The 15,678-nt window shown below is 38.5% G+C and overlaps 1 long non-coding RNA gene across 3 annotated transcripts in view; it reads left to right on the forward strand.

Annotated features, from left to right (window-relative positions):
• Positions 2,968 to 15,678, forward strand: part of LOC109714231 — a 32,146-nt gene continuing 19,435 nt past the window's right edge. The window contains exons 1-4 of one of the 3 annotated variants that reach the window (XR_002217270.1): positions 2,968 to 3,638; positions 4,775 to 4,828; positions 10,479 to 10,662; positions 11,900 to 11,986. This is a non-coding gene — a long non-coding RNA (uncharacterized LOC109714231). Of the gene's footprint in view, positions 3,639 to 4,774; positions 4,829 to 10,478; positions 10,937 to 11,899; positions 11,987 to 15,678 lie in introns of those variants that run through there. The other 2 variants (XR_002217271.1, XR_002217269.1) reach the window with 2 other exon arrangements.

Genomic DNA, 15,678 nt, shown 5'->3' on the forward strand with positions numbered 1-15,678 from the left:
TTTACAACATAAATTTGAATTAAATTTAAATAATAAAGAAAAATTTAAATTGTAAACTCGCATTTTGAAATTAACCTTCAATTATAATAACAAATTTATAATTTATTGAACTCAAAATAAATTTAATTAAATAATTTAAATTTGGATCACAACAAATATTATTAAATAACTACTATTATTACGCTGATGAGAAAAAAAAAACATTAGTAATTAATTTATACATTTTACTCTTATGTAGAAACACATAAATAGTGGGGTATATATATATATATATATATATATTATATATATATTATATATATATATAATATATATATATATATATATATATATATATATTTCTCTTATGAACAAACAACAAAATATTTATAAATAATATTTACATAAATTTAATATTGAGTGAAATCGAATGAGATTGTGAAGAAAGCAAATATTATTTAAAATAAACTCTACTATAATATATTTTCTATTAATTACTTTCTTATCATGCAAGAATTTTACACCAATAATACTATTTATCAAAATGACCTTCATTCATAATAAAAATTTTAAATAAAACATGGCTAAAAAAGAAAAAAAGACATACATAAAAAACTCATATACTTTAGGATCTATTTTAAATAATATTTGTTTTCTTCACAATTTTTTTTGATTTCACTCAATATTAAATTTATATATCATTATTCAATAAATATCTGTTGCATGTTTCTACATACCAGAAAAATGTATATATATATACAACATGTTTGTATGTTTCTATATACCAAAAAAATGTATATAATATAAATTAATATAATATTTATTACTAACATTTTTTTTCTCATCAGCGTCTATACTCCACCTCCTCGAGTTTAAAAAGTTTTTTCCGTTATGCCTATGTAGTTGACCACCCAAGCAGAGTAGACTGGAGGAGAGGGGAGTCGTTACTCCTATAAAAGAACAACTAGTTAGCAGTAAAGTAGACTGGAGGGAGACGGAAGCCGTTACTCCTATAAGAGAACAATTAGTTAGCAGTAAAATTTTTATTTCAACAAAATAAATAGAGCTACTATTTTTAAATAATTACTTTAATGCATATTGGATACTATATTATTTTAAAGAAATATGTTTTATCGTTCCGTTTATGCTGTTCAATCTGCCATTTTAATTAGTTTATTTTTACGAGACAAAAAAATACTAATTATACAAACATAAAGTTTGTATAAATTTTACATCTCACTATTCAAGCCGTTAGTTCAATCATTATTGGTTTTCAGTATATGCACACACGCACAGATGTGCGCATGTGCACAAATGCACAACTAATATTAAAAAATTTGACGTAAAATTTTTAAATTATAAGGTTTACTTCTACTCTTGGACGAAAAAGTAGCAATACTCTACTTTTTGACCTAACGTATGAACTTCTACAAAAATATCAAGTAATTTAACAACTTTATAATTCAATTGATCGAAATGATTATAAAAATTAAAGTTAGGAAAGTGTGAAAAAGAAAAGAAAAAGTCAGGATGCTCTTTTCAAAATGAGTTATAGTTTACACATTATTTGTAAAGTTTTTAGAATTTTTATAATTTAAAATTATACATATAAAATATAAAATTATTTATTAAAAGTGACTTGATTTTTAAATTATTTTAAGTAAAATTTTAAATTATTTTAGAAACATGCTGGGCTTTTGCTACATCAGCTCCCATTGAAGGCTTGGTCAAGATAAAGACCGGCCACTTGATCGATCTATCGCTGCAATATATTATTGACAGCTTAAGCAAGGGATACTATGACGGATCTAAGGACGACGGTTGGAAAATTGTGAAAGGACGTGGTGTAGTAGCGGAGAGAACCTACCCTTATGTAGGCTGTAAATATTTAAAAATATTTATAAACTTTAATAGAAAAAAGATTATTGTATGTTACGACACTTAGTACATCTTGTCAAGAGTATCTATTTTAATTATATTGCTATTAATATTCGGAGATTTGAAGATGTCCCCTATGGCGATGAGCATGCCTTTTTGAAAACGGTTGCTCACCAACCCATTGTATGTGGCATCCAAGTAAATCACTTTTTCAGCTGCTACAACGGTGGTATTATAAAAAGAAGGCAAATGCGAAAGAAAATTATCAAACTTAATCATTCCATGGTAATTGTTGGATATGAAGAAAGGATGTGAAGAAAGGATGTGATGAAATATTGGATAGTAAAAAATTCTTGGGGAAAAGAGTGGGGTGAAGAAAGATATGTGAGAATGCAACACGGGGTATTGCACGAATTCATTTAAAACGTCTTATCCTGTATGATTGTTTATATCGGATCTTGCAGCTTTTACGACATATGATGAATCATATTTCTATTTATTTGTAAAAAAACTCAAATAAGAACGAACGGCTATGATCAATCTATTAAAAACATAGCATTATTATCCTTCTATAAATTCAATCCTACGAACAGTTGTATCAATTAAAAATAAACGGTTATGATCAATCTGTTAAAAGATAGCATTCTTATCCATCTATAAATTCAATCCTACAAACGGTTGTGATCAATTAAAAACGAACGGTTATGATTAATCTGTTAAAATTTTAATCTAAATCAAAAATTAAATATATTATAAATTTAAATTAAAAAAATTTAAATCGTAAATTAAATTTAATTTGGGTATCAAATTTGAACTATTCATCGGTTGTGATCAATTAAAAACGAACGGTTATGATCAATCTGTTAAAATTTTAATTTTTATCGAGTTTACAAACGATTCTGATCAATTAAAAACAAACGGTTATGATCAATTAAAAACGAACGATTATGATCAATCTATTAAAATATAGCATTCCTATCTATATCTATACTATCTATATTATAGCGTAAAAGAATATTTCCTACGAACGGTTATGATAAATTTGTAAAAAAATGTCTCAAACAAAAATGAACGGTTATATTGATCAATCTGTTAAAAAAAAANAAAGCCTCACCCTGGTAGCAAATAAACAGAACATCCACCCTTCCAGTTGTCTCATCATCTGAGTGCCTTGACGAATTTCAAACTAGTTATGCTTGGGGTTGTAATCTGGTAATCTTTATTGAGGCTTTGGTTCCAATTTTAGTTGTGCCCCCACTGTGTTATCTTGTGACTTTATTCTGCGTGTGGGTTCATGATATTTATTCTGAATTTGCTTCACTAGATGCTTGATGGGTTCCGATATTGACCGGGACAAAAAGAACATACCATACTTTTTTTTTTCAAAACAACTTTTCAATAAATCAGAACAACTTTTTTTTTTTTTTCAAAAAAGAACATACCATACTTTTCAATAAATTTAAGTTTAGTATAGTAGTTTAGTATAGTATTTTTTTTTTATTAAAGTTTAGTATAGTATTTCGCATGCATAAAATAGACAAAGTCGGTAAGAGTCTTTAACTTAATTTATCTACAGATTTTTCCACTGATATTCTGATTTGCCTTTTGCTATTGACATCTCCTTTTCACCTGTGTTAATTGACACAGATGAATTCTGTAACTTGTCGAATTTTGTTAATTGACACTATATTCTATAACTTGTAGGTTGAAACTGTTAAGCTCAAACTGAAACTTGTTGCTTGTAGGCTAAAACTTGCTGCTTGGAAATTATTGGAACTGAGGTGAGTACAAGTGAACTTCATGTTTACTTTTGAACTTTATAGGACATATGTGATGACAATATTAACATAGACTAGTAGGTATATATGTGTTTCCCTCATGACCACTTATTTCCCTCTCTAAAGCTCTCAAATTAACTTATTGATTAGGTGAAGCTTCCACAACCATAAGGAATCAATTAATAGTTATGTTTGTTCGTAACAATAATCACATTTATCGACATTTTCCTATATTTTACTATATTTGTCTTTCTGATTCGTCACACACTTTCAGTTGAAAACTATCAATGGGGAAGTTCCTGATTCTATAGTGTTCAAAAAGCAGCCAAAGCTGCCAAAAGAGAAGTTAGATTTGTTCCCACCAAAGCTGGATTAAACTGTGAAGCAAGACATCTTAGAGCCAATTATTAGCACTAGGAATGGCTATAAAGCATGGAAAATTAAGTGGCATCCCATTCTTGGCCGTTTCTAATTCCATTTTAAGAACTTATATGCTTGCTTAATTCTAGCTTGTATTTGTGGGAAATTAAGTGCCTAGCAATCAGATTGCTGCGATGGCAGGAAAGACATTAACAAGATAAGTAAAGCACGCACACACTTAAGTTTTAAAGTTTAGTCTCTGTTGTTGGGGCGACTCTTCTTGTTGACAGTTTTTCTAACTTCTATTAAGTTGTCTTCACTACACTGATTTTGTATATGTACATAGTAATTATATACCTTAATCTTGTGAGATAACTAGAAACCAACATCAAGAGCAGCTTGTTTCCAGAGGCATCTTTGTGGTCCATGGACTGCATACTTAAGAAAAGTACTATAATCTAAATACTTAGGAAAACAAGAACACTAGTCATGCTGCATTAAAATTATATAACAGTAGGCCAAAATAAAAATAAAAGCTATTAGCTTTAGGTAGAAAACTGAAGTAGAAGAAAGCAAAGTTAGCAAAATTAGCAACAAAAGACAATAAGAGCTATTAGCTTGCTACTTAATGATCAAAACATACAAATGGTGATTGTTTATGTTAAATGTTAACCTGGTTGAAACAGAATAAGGCCATATCTCTTTCCTTTTTTTCTCCTTCTTTGTTTCATCTGAGTGAATATAATTGCTAATTATGGCTGTATCCTGTTTCATTTCAGCAAAAATATCATCTGCTGCTGCTGAATTTTGCTTTGTATGAACAGAAGCACAAGGTACATTACTTTATGTATGAATAGGAGAATTTCTGTATCCTTTAATTTATTTTTTTTATTTTATCTGAGAATAGGCCATGTCTTATAATGTGAGCATCTTGAATTTGTATACCATGGGTTGAATGGTGGTGATTATTATATCATGCAGCAAAAGACTAATAATGCTAATAATGCTAGTTTATCTGGATAACAATGCGAAATGGAGAGAGCTTAAAATCTTCTGTTGTTGTAGATTGTTTACTTTTCATAATTTTTATTTTTTTTTCTTACTGTTGTTGCAGGAATAGAATTGCTGTTGAAATAGGAGACTAAACATTTTTTTATATCGTTTTAAGTATTTCTATTTCAAAGTGAGAGAGCAGGATGATGTTGAACTGTATAATCGAATATTATTACTCTATTGCTTTTAAATTGATTTTGCTATTATTTTATTTTTAAGCTGTTTGGGACCAGAGACAAATTAGCCTTTTAAATTGTTGTTAAAAGAATAATTTTGTTTACTTTAATATTTTGTTTGTTATTTTGTATATGTTCTGTTTATAAAATATAAGCTGTATATTTTTATATTTAGTTTATTATCTTTTTATTATTGGTGGCCATTTATTGCACAGTTGGTGGCGACAAAAAGTTGCCTTTTTATTTTTAACTAAGGTGGCGACTGTGATGGTTGCCACTTAAAGTAAATATTTGGTGGCGAAAATGTATTGCCACCTTATCTCCATGAAAGGTGGCGACTAAGAAGGGCCACTAAAACGTTATATTTGATGGCAACAAAATGTCGCCACGCTATCTTTAATAAGGTGGCGACTAATAGTTGTCACTAAAAGTTATATTTGGTGACGATAAAATGTCGCCACGTTACCTATAATAAGGTGGCAACTAACAAAGGCCACTAAAAGTCATATTTCGTGGCGATAAAAGGTCGCCACGCTATTTTCAAAAAGGTGGCAATTTTTCACGCTTCGCCACAATTTCATTTAGCGGCAACACTTTCAGTGGCAGCTTGTGGCGACTTTAAAAGTCGCCACCTTTTGAAAATGTGGCAACTTTTTATATATATGGTGGCGACATTAGTCGCCACCAATATATAATATTCTTGTAGTGCTCGTTGGAGCGAGTGTTTTTGTACTAGGATGATATGTATGTATCGAACCACTGTTTTATATATGTTTTAGTTTCCTAGCAGCTCTATACTACTGTTTGTAGTATTGTTTGATTACAGATACTTTTACTGTTTCGCTTCGTATACAGAAGAAATTTCTATGTATACGGCGGGTCTGTTAGCGTGCCCGGGGAAACGAGTAATCCGGGGCGTGACAGATTAAGTTGGTATCAGAGCTTAGTATTAGGTCGTTGGGACCTAGAAACTCAAAGATTGGAAAACCTTAGGAGGGCAAGACGCGAGAAGCGTGATTTATCGCGAAAGTCAATGATTGAATAGTTCTAACTCCTTTTAGAGTGGAGTGAGTGATTGAAGGAGTGTCTGTTTCGGTCCAGAAAAATTATGTTTGCTGCAGACGACATAATTTTGAGGAGAAACAGGGGCGGGCCGCCTTCCAGACTTTCATTTGATTGGGTCGAGAGTGTTTGTGTTTTGTCTGACCCTACTATGTTCCTTTCAGCTATGTATCGTCGCCGAGGTCGACCGTCGACCAGGGATCACGCCGCTCTGCTTGAGATGCCTGAGCAGGCAGAGCCGAGTGCACGACCAGAGCCGAGTGCACCCCCTTATTTGAGAGAGCAGTTTGCTGCCTTGACAGAGGTGATCAAGCAGCAGTGTGTACTATTGCAGAGGATGTGCGTGACTATCACTCAGTGGGCGGGTGTTGAGCCAGGAGCATCTGGGCAGCAGGCACTCTGGGCGGAGCACGGAGTTATATCAGTCCAGGAGCGGACTACGGCATCGGGGCAGAGCCAGGACAGGAAGCGCCCTTTTCCAGATGACGGAGGACAGTCGAGCAGCAGACGTCTGCTGAGGCCTCCACGATTACGCTCTCAGGGTCATGGGTCTTCGGGGCGTCAGCGTGCCAGGGGATCCCGTAAGCAGGGACAGCAACCGAGGACTCCGTAGTGCATTATTTATGGTGGACCGCACTGGCCCCGACAGTGTCAGAAGAGAGAGGGCCGGTGCTACGGATGTGGTCAGCCCGGGCATATGAGGTCAGCTTGTCCTCAAGCAGCATCTCCAACATCATCCACTGCATCAGCGCAGCGAGCATCCCAATAGTCTTTCGGCGCAGCACCTAGTTACCACCAGGAGGACAGAGCATCTGTGCCGCGTCAGGGTGAGCGACGGCAGCAGGCTCCGAGTGGCAGGATTTATACAGCTCAGGTGGAAGACTCTACAGCAGCCGACCGAGTGTTGGCAGGTATCATTTTGATTTCCGGCATTAGAGCTCGTACACTTTTTGATACCGGTGCATCGCATTCTTTTGTTAGCCGAGCAATTACATTGTTTCATGGTCTAAAGTTAGGGTCATTGTCACAGGCACGAGAGGTGCAAATCCCTGACCATATTTTACAGGTTGCAGAGTGTTGTTGGTCGTGTCCGGTGCAATTAGATTCTTCGATCATACCCGCAGACCTGTTGGTCTTAGGGCAGCTGCAGGAGTTTGACGATGTGTTCGGCATGGATTGGCTGGCGCGGTACTATGCTACTATCGATCGTGGAGCGAGGACTGTGATGTTCTGCGAGCCAGGCCAGGAGGAGTTCACTTTCAAAGGCTGTAGGAGTACGTTGTTGCCACTTGGATTTCTTCGGCGTGGGCTCGACAGCTGATGAATAGGGGATGTGTCGCTTTTCTAGCTGCGGTTGTGGAGGTGCCTACGGCGGCGCCAGGACTCGAGGATATCCCTATAGTCCGAGAGTTTTCGGATGTTTTTCTCCCGGAGTTGACGACGATGCCGCCGGAGAGAGAGGTCAAGTTTATGATTGATGTAGTTCCTGGAATTGCACCAATCTCGAAGGCACCTTACTGGATGGCACCAGCAGAGCTGAGAGAACTAAAGGTGCAGCCTCAGGATTTGATGGATAAGTGGTATGTGAGACCCAGTGTATCGCCTTGGGGAGCGCCGGTGCTATTCGTGAAGAAGAAGGATGGTTCGCTCAGGTTGTGTATGGATTACCGGGAGCTAAATAAAGTGACCACCAAGAACAAGTATCCTTTGCCGCATATTGATGATCTGTTTGATCAGCTGCAAGGATCTTGTGTCTTCTCGAAGATTGATCTTCAGTCAGATTATCACCAGTTGAGGGTGAGGGCCGAGGATGTCTCCAAGACGGCTTTCGGACTCGGTACGGGCATTATGAGTTTACCGCGATGCCTTTTGGAGGTGTGTCAATCATCGGTTTTGCTTCCTAAGCATGTGCATAGTAGACATGTATAATTTTCAGCTTTGGTATATTATGTTTAGCTCAAATTCAGTGATTAGTATAGTATATGAAATCTGATTTGGAGCATGCTGTAGTAAATTAAATAAATATACATGTTGGATTTGGAAATTGACTTAGGAGAAATCAGCAATTCTATCCCGTCATATGCTTAAATTACCAGATTTAGCTCTAGGGGCCGTGCTTGTTTGTATCACTGCAGTTTCAGAGCGGTGGATACCCCGGGTAGTTTAGAATGCATTTACACTCGTGTGGGATGCCGAGTTTGGGTAACATTCAACTGTAGGTTCTACACTGTGGTTTCTGTTCGCTTCTTAAGCTTTTGTGCTTCGTATCCACGCTGTTAGTGTGCATTTGATACTCAGATAGGTTCTGAAGCTGTTGTGCTTCGTATCCCCGCTGTTAGTGCGCATTTGATACTCAGATAGCTTCTGAAGTTGTCGCGGATAGTATCCACATTGTTGGGTGCATTTGATACGCTGAAAGCTTACGAGCTGTAGTTGATCTGTATCACCGCAGTTTGTTGGCGGTAGATACCCGGGATAGTGTAGAGATACGCTTGCATACTCGGTTGGGTAGCGCCCACGAGTGCCACTCCGGAGTCGGGCTTTGTGCATTTGCGTTGTGTAGTGTTCTGGTTGGACTTGCTCTCCATGGACTAATTAGTGTGGGGGTAGCATTTCAGTTTCGACAGGCGGGACGGGTGTGTTCACAGTCCTTGGGACAAGTGCGTTCACAATCCCTGGGACAAGTGTGTTCACAGTCCCTATGGATTTGGGTCTGAGGTTGCATTACTCTACAGATAGTAGTGTTGGATCATGATAGGATAGTAGCATATAGCTGTAGATTTGTTCCAGCTTTCTTTTCTATCACTGAGCATAGATCTGTAGACTTAGTGGGTGAGCCGATGAGTTTGAGGGCGGTACTCATTGAGGACTACTTCTTTTGCAGTAGTTCTCACGCCCAGTTGTTACCCCTGTTTTTGCAAAGCCATTGCCTTCGGCTGCTGCTGTTACTAACTCAGATCGTGGCGAGGGCGTCGCGAGTTAGAGCCCTTCCAGACGAGCCAAAGCTAGAGGAGTATCAGCTACAGGTAGTTGTAGTTTTTGGTTCTTTACATACTGATATTGTACCTCGCTGGAGCGAGTATTTTTGTACCAGGATGATATGTATGTATCGAACCACTGTTTTATATATGGTTCAGTTTCCTAGCAGCTCTATACTACTGTTTGTAGTATTGTTTGATTACAGGTACTTTTACTATTTCGCTTCGTATACAGGAGAAATTTCTATGTATACGGCGGGTCTGTTAGCGTGCCCGGAAAAACGAGTAATCTGGGGCATGACAGATTAATTTAAATAATTTTTTTTAATAAATTTATAGTTATCTAAATTGCATAAAGTATATCAACTAATTCTGCAAAGATAAATAACATACTGAAAATTCGAAGTTAAAAGAGTCACTAACCGGGTCAAGTCAAATAAATTAATAGATTAGATAATATAATAAAAAATTTTCAAAATTAAGCAGTGAGATCAAGATCAATAATATTGAGATATATTTTGCTCATTTTTACCTATCTCTTACTGTCTCACTCATTACAATCTATACATCTATACATCTATACATCTATATCTATATCTATACATATACATTAATTCCCAAAAGAAATGCCACGTGGCTGTGCTTCCTTCATTGTTGGCTTTCACCTTATGAAACCAACCTTTCGCCTTCCCTATGTACATAACGTCTAATTAACACGTCCACCCAACTTAACCCTATCTAAACTATACACTTAGAAACCCACACAAAAAGCCAACCCTTCGTCTTCCCTTTACATATAACGTTTAATTAATACGTCCACCCATCCTAACCCTAATATAATCGTAAACCATAAAAACTCACACAAAAGCCCCTTCTCTCCTATGCATGTCATGAAAATAAAAGCCTACTCCTTTTCTATAATAAATTATGACCTCCTTTATTTGGCAAAAGGTGTCGCATCCATTTACTTTTTTCTATTTTTTTTGTTAACTCTTAATTTTGGTGTTTTCTCTTATTCTCATTTAGCATGAGATGTGGGATCTATTTTTTTCTTTTTTTTCAACTCCTAACTTTTATCTTCTCATCTTCTCAACGTCCGCCGCTTCACCTCCTCTCAGCCTGCTTTTTTTTCTCCTCCCCAGCCCACACGTCTTTTCTCCTTTTCTACCATCCGTTTTTTCCTAACTTAACCCTACCTCCTTTTTTTTGTGTAGAATTCTTTAGATGCTTCAGGTCATGATAGTGATGGTGGAGGCGGTGAATGTGATGGTAGTAGAGACCAAAGCGACGGTGGAGGTGGCGGCTGCGGCTACGAAAGAAAGCATGGGCAATGACAGTGGAGATCGAGGTGGCGGCAAAAGTAAAAGCAAATCTCACCCTCTTAGAGACCAATGCCAAGTAAGAGTTCCTCTATCTTTTTTTTTTCTCTCTCTTATTTTTTATTTGTTATCTATTTTTAACCTATTTTACAATATTTTTTGGGATTATTTGATAGTTTCTATTTAAGATGGGTTGGATTGAATTAAAATTCTAATATTTCGATAATATCTGCTCGTCGCATCGCGCGGGTAACTACACTAGTTATATTGATTTGAAATAAATCTCATGCGATGTAACTAATGCAAAAGACCTTTTTTTTCAGTATTTAGGAATATAATGTTGGTTTTATTTTCGGTTTGCTTCATTTAGGATTGCGTGGATAATGCGTTATATATTGTGAGAGAGTGTAATAATTTTTTTATTTTTACAAAAAAAAAACAAAGTTGTGTAGATTTCACTAACTCAATTATGATTTATAATTTTTGTAGCTTCATTACAAAAACGTATCTCTATGGAGTTATTTGTTTTACTAGTTTATAGTAATTTGAAAATGCCACGAAGATTTAGAAGTTGCAGGGGTTTATATGTCCTTGTTAATGGAGTTTTTATCATCCCATCAATTATGAGCATGAGAAAACTTAATAATGGGCTTTTTTTTGCAATTTTCCCTCTGAAAAAAGTTAATTTTAAAATTAGCCCCAGTAAATTTATATTTCCAAAAAGAGTCCTAACCCAGCCACGCAAGCGCCACGTTAGTGCCATACGAGCGAGGCTGGGGCCTAGCAGTTAAGTTGAACACGGTGAACCATTCACCATGTTCGCTTTGTATTCGCCTGAGCTCCCACCGTCCTCTCTTGCTCTCTCTCTCTCTCTCTCTCGCTCTCTCTCTATCTCTATCTCTCTCTCTCTCTCTCCTCTCTGTGTGGCCCGCCTCGACATCGCCCTCTCTTTCTCTCTCTCTTTGTGTGGCCCACCCTGCCGCTGCCGCCGCCCGGCCTCTCTCACCCGATCTCTTTCCCCACCCGCATTCTCTCTCTAACTTAGTACCCCCACCCCTCTCTCTCTTTCTTTCTCTCTCTGTGACCCACAGTTGCAGCCTCCGCCGCTGCCGCCTCCGTCCTCTCTTCCTCTTACTGTGAGCCCCCCCTCCACCAACCCACCTCTCTCACTGTGAGCCCCCCTACCCCCCACCTCACTGTGAGCCACCCCCACTTCTCTCACAGTATGCGCCCTCCCCCTCTCTCACTATGCGCGCCCCCATAGAACCTCCCCTCTCTCTCCCTCACTAATCACTCTCTCTCTGTCTCTCTCACAGATCACTCTCTCTCTGTCATCACTCCCTTGCCTCCCTCCAGAGCTCTTGATCGACACAGAAGTCGGCGCCGATCGTGATCGCAAAATGGTAATTCCATCTCTCATCCTCTCATTTGTTGTATGTTAGAAATGTGCTATGTTAATATGTAATGAGCGTAATAATTTTGTACATATTATTATATTACTTTAGAACTCTATGGCCAGCGATTGTGTTCCTTTCTATATCCATTGGGACGGAAATTTAGTCGTGAACAATAATGTACGACGATATATTGATGGCCGTAAAGAATTGGTTGCTTTCCAATGCGATATCTCCTTTCGGTATTATGACAACGAACCGATCGGAAAGTTTAAATAGGGTGTTGAGGGGAGTTCGTGCCTTACCGATTACAGCTTTTGTGATGGCAACGTTTCATCGAGTGGTAGAATTTTTCCTAAAATATCGTGGAGAGGGCGCTGCAATGTCTGCGCAGTTTGTATCGACTGTTGAAAACACCATCAATAGCCGGATGAGATATGTTAGAGCATATACAGTTCGACGATTTGGAGCTCATGAGTTCAACGTACTTACTGGTGGGGACGATTAATACCAAGTGATTACCTATGGAATAGCTTCTACTTGTTCATGTTTGTGTTTACAACTCACAGGAATCTCTTGTTCACATATTTTGTCATGTTGTAGTTCTTTACACATGAACATAGATTATTATAGCTTATGTTCTCTTTGGTATACTGCCGCATCCTATCGTAAGGCTTATGAACCGCAGTTCCATCCAGTTCTCGATCGTCGTTATTGGATCGAGTCATATGATTCACCTATACTTCCAAATCTACGCGTATCCGTAATGTTATGGACAAAGGCGCTAGAAATAGGAGGGGCAAGTGTAGTATGTGTAAACAGCCTGGTCATTATAAAAGCACGTCCTGAAAATTAGCAAAAAAAGGACCGAGAGATGTCGTGGTTTTTGTAAGTCACTCAATCCTGAACTACGCATAAAAAAAATATAGGGTTAATTTCATACAGGTCCCTGCAAATATGGTGAATAGCAGATATATCCTTGCAAAGTTCAATTTTCATAAGTTATCCCTGCAAAAGTTGTAGTGTATTCAGATATGTCCCTACCGTTAATCTCCGTTAGAGAAATCTAGTTAACCACAGTTAAAATACTTAACCATGATCAGTTAATAAGGTAAAATGACATTTTTACCCATCTTCATCTCTTCCTCTCCTGCTTCTTCTTCTTCCTATTCTTCTTCGTATCCTCATTTTCTTCCTTTTTTTCTCCTCCTTATTCTTCTTCTTCGTTATCGTCGTCGATGATCCGATCGTCGTTGCCGTCATGGTGCCCGCGTGGGCTGTCATCACCGGCGCCTTCGACAGCATCGGCCGCGCCATGACCCTGACGAGCTTCGCAACCCCGACAAGCTTCGCAAGGTCGCCGTCGCCGTCGCCGTCGCCGCCGTCCGCTCCCACAGCCGAAAGAGGAAGAGGAAGAGGGCAAGGGCAAGGACAAAATAGTCATTTCACATCTCTACTGTTAAAAAATTAACAGTTTTCTAACTGATACTAACCAGAGGGACATATCTGAATACATCAGGACTTTTGCAGGGATAACTTATGAAAGTTGAACTTTGCAGGGATATATCTGCTATTCACTATGTTCGCGGGGACCTGTATGAAATTAACCCAAAAATATATATGTATCCCAAAAAATATTACTATGCAGAAAATAAAAAATTTAACCACACAGGAATATATATATATATATTTTTAAACAATCCTGAACTGTGCGCGGCGGGCCGGGCCGGGCCCGCTAGCCCACCCGAATACCGCAAGGCTGTGCCTTTGCACGCAGCAAGCCGGGTCGGGCCCGCAAGCCCCCGGCGCTGCGCACGGGTACGCGCCCGCAACGGGCTGGCACGTGGGGTGCGCACCCACACCCACAGTGGGCCGGGCCCGCGCTAGTAGGCGCCCGCGCCTGCAGCGGGTCGGCTGCGGGCCTGCGCGGTGTGCATGGGTGTGCGGTGTGTGCGGTTGCGCGCCCGCGCCCCCAGCGGGTCGGGCCGGCGCGGTATGTGCGAGCGCCCGCAGCGATTTTTTTATTTAATCACGAAAAATAGAAAAAAAAAAATTTCGCATGATCAATTTAAGTGAAAAACTAAAACTAATTTAGTTTTTCTTTTCTTTCCTTTTAATCAATTTTACATAGAAAACGAAAAAAAAAATTATAGAACCAATCTATAAAAAACATTAATCAACAGATACGATCTAAAAAACATCACATGCATGATCATAAGGCGAAAACAAGCACACATGCTCTGATACCAATTGTTGAAAATAAAAGGGCATCGGAAACTTACAAACTGGATAGCCAACATATCAAGGAACCAAAATTGGATTGGATTTCTTGTTTTACAAGCCTTCTTGGATCGTTCTTGTCTCGATGCTTCCAGATCTCCCACGTTCTCGCCTTCTCCCACGCCTACGCCTCGCTAGGGGTGGCAATCCAGCTCGCTGTTCGCGAACCAGCTCGTGTTTAGCTCGAAATGAGCTCGAGATCGGNGTTTGTGTTCGGCTCGTTTACTAAACGAACGATTCAATCTCGAGCTCATTTTGAGCCGAACACGAGTTGGCTCGCGAACAGCGAGCTGGATTGCCACCCTTATATATATGTTAGCCTTTTAAATAATACGCAGCACATCTAATAAAAGTACTCTATTTGATGCTTTACAAGATCCAACAATTTTAAAAAGCTTTGAATTTTTATATTTTAGCACTTTTCTGAGCTATAGGCCATTTTAATTAATTATCCGATCTCCAAAAATTTTAAATTTAACATTGATCTTTTAATTTATTGATTTAAGTAAGTCATTTGATGGCTTTTTTAGATATAAAATGTAGTGTCTCTAGGGTTTAATTGACGGAATGACTACAGTACTAGTGACTGGTCGACACATTTGGAGAGCGTCAAACTGAGTTGGAGTCGTTTCTGCACGAAATGGATGCAGAAATGGACTTGGCGCACTCAAATAAGCAAAACTGGAGTTTTGCTAGTTTAGGGCGCCTAGAAATGGGTTTAGGGCGCCCAGATCTTGAGTGCCATTTTGTATTAGATGCTGCAGATATTTCAGACCCTGTTTAGGGTGCCCGAAAGTTGGATCCGAAAATTCACATCGTGAATATCGATTGTGTTGACACGTGGGTGTGGTTGGTGAGATCCGCCGGAACCAGATAGCGGTGTAGCAGATCGTCGGACGGAGGAACCGAGGCACTGTTTTGTGCAGGTTGGAAGTTCTGGGCGCCCAGAACTGGGTTTAGGGCGCCCAGATCTTGAGTTTTTCTGCAATAGTGCAGGTTAGCAGCTAGAGTCCTGTGGCTTAGTGGATCATTCTAACTCACTATATGTAAGGACTGAGATTTTTGCAGTATAGCTAAACTCTCAGTTGACGATGTTTTTGTGTGTAATTTAATTACAAAAGCACTCGTCAAATTTCGGGAGAAATCGAGTTAAAACAGAGATTCTACGCGATTTCCAAGTTTCACTTAAAGTGAATAGTAACTCGATTTTCCGGAGAAGCCACGGTGTGATGTTGGCTTCAGGCTCGTATCGGACTCCGTTCCTAGCGGTCCAATAGCTCGTTTCGACCGGTTCAGCTGTTCTGGAACTAATGGCGCTGACGGATTTTGAGTTTGACGCACGGATTTCGAGAAAATCCAAAAATACATGTTTTATATGTATTTTTGTGTTATTCATTCTGTTGGAATGAAAGGTTGGATTT

Source organism: Ananas comosus, linkage group 8 (genome assembly GCF_001540865.1).
Source record: "Ananas comosus cultivar F153 linkage group 8, ASM154086v1, whole genome shotgun sequence".
Taxonomy (NCBI): Eukaryota; Viridiplantae; Streptophyta; class Magnoliopsida; order Poales; family Bromeliaceae; genus Ananas; species Ananas comosus.